Source organism: Parasteatoda tepidariorum, chromosome 4, assembly GCF_982258835.1.
Source record: "Parasteatoda tepidariorum strain Cologne lab strain chromosome 4, Ptep-v5.0, whole genome shotgun sequence".
Lineage (NCBI taxonomy): Eukaryota > Metazoa > Arthropoda > Arachnida > Araneae > Theridiidae > Parasteatoda > Parasteatoda tepidariorum.
The window spans coordinates 10,859,828-10,865,827 of record NC_141758.1 but is presented as its reverse complement, the minus strand read 5'-3'; positions in this window follow the sequence as shown (position 1 = coordinate 10,865,827).

Below are 6,000 nucleotides of genomic sequence, written 5' to 3'. Positions count from 1 at the left end.
TGTGGCGGGGATTTCTACTTCAATTTGGAATATGTGTAGTAAATTGGAAAAAAAGTGGTTTCTTTTTCTAAAATTCTCAATTCTATTTTACTTTATTGTAGCGAATGTCAAATTTTCAGAGGGGGTGGCGCACATTATCTCCATCTCAATTAAATTTCAGAGGAAAATAAAGTTTTCGATTTGGAAAATAGCTTTAAAGTCGAAAATAAGAGTTAAATATAAATTTTATCTGACTTTATTCCTGCGAATGTCTGAATTTCAGAACAGGTGAAGTACATTCTTCGCCCCCTCACTTTAATTTATGAGGAAAATACAATTTTCTTTTTGGAAAATAGCTTCAAAGTTTTCTTTTTTTAAGAAAAAAGAAAAGAAAAATTTGCTAGTCTTTATTATTTCAAATGTCTAAATTTCAGAAGATACAAAACACATTTATATCAGAAGAAAATAAAGTTTTCTATCCCCTTACTATAATTTAAAAGGAAAATGAAGTTCTCTATTTGGAAAATAGCGTTGAAGTTATGAAACAAAACGATATTTTTCTTCTAAAACTTCCTACTTTACTAGATTTTATTCTATTAATATCTAAATTTCAGAAGATGAGAAGCAAATTCCCCACCCCCCCTCACTTTTGTTTCAGAAGAAAATAAAGTTTTCTATTTGGAAAATAGATTCATAGATGACATTTTTTTTAAGTTACCAATTTCTATTATTTTTGAGCAGTTTGAAATTTAAAAAGGGGCGTAACCCTATGTTCGCTCCCTCATTACTATTCGGAAGAAAATAGAGTGAAAATTAGAAGTAAAATATTTTTTCCACTTTTTCTTTACTTTTCCAAAAGTTAAAAAACACATTAATTGCCCATAACAAAATAAAATTTCCTACCTGATGTATAATTTCAAGGCTGAGAAAGAATAGCTTTTTTTTCCTTCTCTAAATTTACCTATTTTAATGGACTTCGTCTTGGCGAATAACTAAATATCAGAAGAGGCAAAGCACATAAATGTTAAAGGAATATAAAGTTTTCTTATTTCAAAAATAGCTTCAAAATTGAAAAAAAAAAATTAAATTACCGATTTTACTTTATTTTTGAGAGTGTCTAAGTTTCAGGAGGGGCGAAGCGCATCGTTTGCCCCATCACTTAAATTTTAGAGGGGCCCCTCTGCCTCCCCCTGGTTGGCACGCCACTGGGTCTGACGCTATATAGTAGAAGAAACAACTAAGTAAACCAGAAGTGCAATATACAGAAAGTGTTAACAATCAACTACATGCAGTTGTGGCCTTTCCCCTTCTCTGCAAAGCATGTTTGTTCTTTTGAGAAAGGGAAATAATTCGCGAAAAGGCGTTTTACCGTTTTTTACCCTTCCCTTTATGTTATAGTAGGTGCATAATTACAAAAAAGAAAATTTTCATCAACTCTATCTTAACACAGTTTCTTTCCTACATATATATAATTGGAGTACTGTGTTTTGAAAAAACATGATGTGGTCTCTTCATATGGGGCCCTGGTCACAACTTCAAAAAGGAACTTTTTCTAAGCACTTCAATTAACTATAGTGTTAACCATTTTCCTTTTTTTTAAATTTTCAGTATCCACCAATTAAATATATTGTTAGCTGATACCTTTATTACATGTTTTCATAACAATAGCAATCTCGTATCGTTTCGTAAAATTAAATTTTTTATTAAATATATTTTATTTTCTGAAGCGGTAGTTTCTAAAATTTGAACTGCCTCATTTCTATCTCAAAATTTTTCACGTAAAATATTACATTTCTTGAAATGATTTAATAAATACCTTAAATATACTTTAATAATAATATAATAATATATTTTAATAAATATACCATAAAATTTCAAATTTTCAAAAATTTTTTCACAAAAATAATAATAAATGATAAATAATTATTTAAAGCTACTTTTAGTATAGAATTATCATCGGATAAACGAATCTTATTACTGTGTATAAAATGTTTCGATGAGCTTGAAAATTCATCGATATATTGCAAAACATGCAAAAAGTAAAATTAAGAGAACTAAACTTTTGATCGCTCTCCTGACCATACTATTGGAACCATTACTACGGAATTCGAACTTGACGGAAAGGAAACTGTGCAAAAAATGTGCGCATATATGACTGATATGTTTTTTAAAAAATTTTCTGCTGCACTTATTAATGAGTGCAGCGAAAAAATATGAAATAAAAAAACAATTGATTAAAAAATATTTGATATATCAAAACGGTTGATAATAAAATTGACATTTTAAAAGTTATATATTTTATGATCCTTAAATATTTCCTTTAAGATCTAATGATAAAAATTTAAAAAGGGAAAAAAATCACCCTTCTCACAAACATCTTCCACTCTTGCGTTAAAAATAAATTTACCCCAATCTTTTACAAGGAGTGGGGGAAGAATTCAGAAATTATGCTTTTCCCCCAAGTAGCACCTAAAATTAGATAACATTAGAAAATTGGCTGTTTGCTCTGCATTATATAATATTATCTAGCTTTCGCTCTAATATTATTTTGCATTAGTTTTGAGGCTAGATAACAGTGGTTACCAACTGGCGGCCCGCGGGCCACATCTGGCCAGCTAAGCCTCTTTTGTGTGGCCCGCGAACTATATATTAGTTGTCATTTTTTTGCTGACAATTTTCGTAAAAAATCTGTATGTGTTTAAAATACTTTTTTTTCGTTTAAAAGAACCTAATTTCTTCGTTTCTCTGAAATAGAACATACCAACGGTGCAAAAAAATTCATTTCTCAGGTTTTGAATCCAAGAAAATATTTATTATTATTTGTAATTTAATACTTTTGTTTTGTACAAGTTGTTAAAAATCTTACCGTAACATTTAATGTTCTTTCAAACAATAAAGAGTCCTATACAAAATTTTGATAAAGTTGCGGCTCGCCATTTGACTGGTGTTTTTAATTGCGGCCCCCGACCTCATCTAAGTTGGAAACCCCTGCTATATAATATTAGATTTTGTATTTTCTGATATTATCTTGCTTTGCTTTTTATTTTTTGGAGTAAGCAAGAGGAAAATATAGTTGGTAGAATAATTCGGCGATATAATTTTACTTAATTTTCTGTATTGCTGTGTAGCAGTAAAGCATAGAGTGCTATTTTTTATCTTTTCTTCATACAATGGGTTTTCTAGTGAATTTTATATCATTAATAATTTTAAAAACATTAAATTAAAAATGTATTCCTAATTTTTTTTTCAGAAATTAGCCTTTCTTATCAAAATTTTAATTGAATTTGCTAGTCTGTGAACATGCTTTATAAAAGTTGTAACTTAAGCCATTTGTGATTTCACAATTATCACTCATTATATGTATTCTGAAATTATGTAATAAAAACCACACTATATAATTTTAAAGTTATATGTTTACATTTGAACTGAGTGGAAATTTAAACTTAAAATCTTTTCCCCTTTTAATATTAAAATAAAATTGTTCAATTTTTAAGTGGTCATTTCTAGTAATAATTGACACAATAAAAAAAACATAATTTAAAAATATTCAAATTACTTACTTCAAAAAATTTACACACATTTTCTTCTCTTTCTTTTTTAACTGAAATTAAATGGAGAAATACTTACCTAGCTTTATTCTTTTAGTATCTGAAATTTTACTTAACAAAACCCAAACGCAATGTAGAAATTTTTCCAAAGAGTTAAATCCGTAAAGCAAGTAATATTGTAAAAATTGCTAATATTTTTTTATAATGTGAAAATAACATTTATGTGCACATCAGATATTTTCATTAATTCGATAATTATCTAAAGGTGTTATGTACTTAACCAACAATCTTTGTAAACAAAATTTCAAAACTGTCAAGAAATATTATGTTTAATCTAAAGTAAATTTGCACAAACATATAATTGCATACAAGAATGAGAGGAAAAAATAATAACATTTTTGATACATATCTTTTAAAAGTTGTCTTTAGTATGAATGATCAAAATTTGACTACAATCAATTACTCTTTTGAGAACGTTGCTATAACAAAATAGATTTTTGCTTAAAACAATTTCATTGCTTGTATTTCGCTGATTATAGATTATGCAGAGATGCCAACTGCTCCGGACACGCCAAAATGATAAAAAAAAGCGGTAAATAACTACAAAGTCAATTTTACTAATATTTGACTATTCTTACTTGCTTTTAAGGACGTGTAGCAGGTCATGACTACTAAAAGTGGTGAATTATATAACCCTACGAATTATTTAGAAATAATGGTGGATAAAAATCTACTAAATTGAATTTATTAAACCAAGAATCACAATTGATAAACTACCACTTTAAAATATATATTTGCTGTCCGGAGCAAGTTGGCATCTCTGCATTATGGCATAAATAGATTTAGAAAAAAGCAGGTGTAATATGTAAACATTTTAAACAGTGCTTTTCAGAAAATAAATTTTAAAAAATTAAGCAGACGCTAGAGTCGATTTTCTGGTATTGATGAATTAGCCATAAAAAAAAAACTGTAATATGCATTTAAGAACTTGCTTTCGCCAAGAACCTTACTGATGAAAATTTAAACATGATTCTACTCTAAGTTGGTTTAAATTTTTTGCTTCAACAATAATGTACATAAATGTTCAGCTAAATTTTAAATATTAAGCCAAAGAAATTTTTACTACTATCATTATTTTAAACATCATAAATATATATATATATATATATACACTTCTTATCTCAAATTTGAATCGAATAATTCAAAATTAAAGTAAAATAAAAGACTTGCAGCGACGTTACAGGCAACTAAAATGTAAAAAGTGGTAGAAATTTTATTTATTTATTATTTGTTTAATAACATTGTGAGTTACATTTCAAATTGTTGTTGTAGAAAATTTAAGAAAAATCATTCTCGGAATCCAATTTCAGTAGTAAACTAACTTTTGAGTTTTAAGGTATATGAATTATTAAATCATTTTTTAAGAAATGTAATTTCAAATAAATAGAAAAAAATGCTTCGTTTTACTTGACAAAGTTGAGATAGAAGTAAAGTAGTTCAAATTTTAAAAATTACCTTTTCAAAATATAAAATATATTTAATAAATAATGTTATTTTGTAATTATGCGTTACATTAAGAATCTAATTTTGCAATATCGAATTAAATAATTTGCCAGCAATTCATTTGGCTGGCTGGTGGGTACTAAAAGCAAAAAAAGAAAAGAAAATTCTCAATGTATAGGCTATTTTATTGAAATAGTTAGGAAAAGTTTTTTATTTATTTTTATTTTAAAGTTGTGATATTCTGCGTTTTTATAAACTAAATGAGTTTTTTTTCCTTATATCAATTACTATTCTTAACCTCTTGGGGACGGGTGATTCACAAAAGCATTCGTACAAAATCAGAATCAGGATGTAATTAAATAAAAAACGGTAACTTAAATGTAGTCGTTTTTAATTTGACAGACTTACTTTGCTTTTACTTTCATTATTGTTAGTTTAATCATATATATAATCAATGTTAATTCAAAGTATAACTAAATAGTTTTATTTTGAACAAAGTAATGGTGAATTAAATAAATCAAACAATTATAACTCCGCCCACAAATAAACTGCTAAAGAATTACTTTGATTACCAGTTTTATCTTTTTACCCTGGTTGATACGGTTTTATACTGGCACATATTTGTGACGGTCGGCGCGAAAGGGTTAAAGCATTTTCAATTCCAAAATTACTTTAATTTACCTTTACTAGAAATAAACGGCCCTTTAAAGGGTTAAAGACTACAAAGCCTGAAATCGCAATTGTTTGTCTATTATGCAACCGCATACCTGCCAACTTTTAATCCACTCGAGGATGATTTTCCCCAGTGGTAGTAAATTAGAATTTAAATTACAATTTTAGGCAGAAATATATGCTGCGTTTTGAGAAAGGTTATGCGTAGCGACAAGACTGGATCGTGTAATTTTGGCAAGGTACCTGCCCGCGCAAGCGGGCACTAGACCTCTGATCTGAATTATGCCCTAGGGCGACT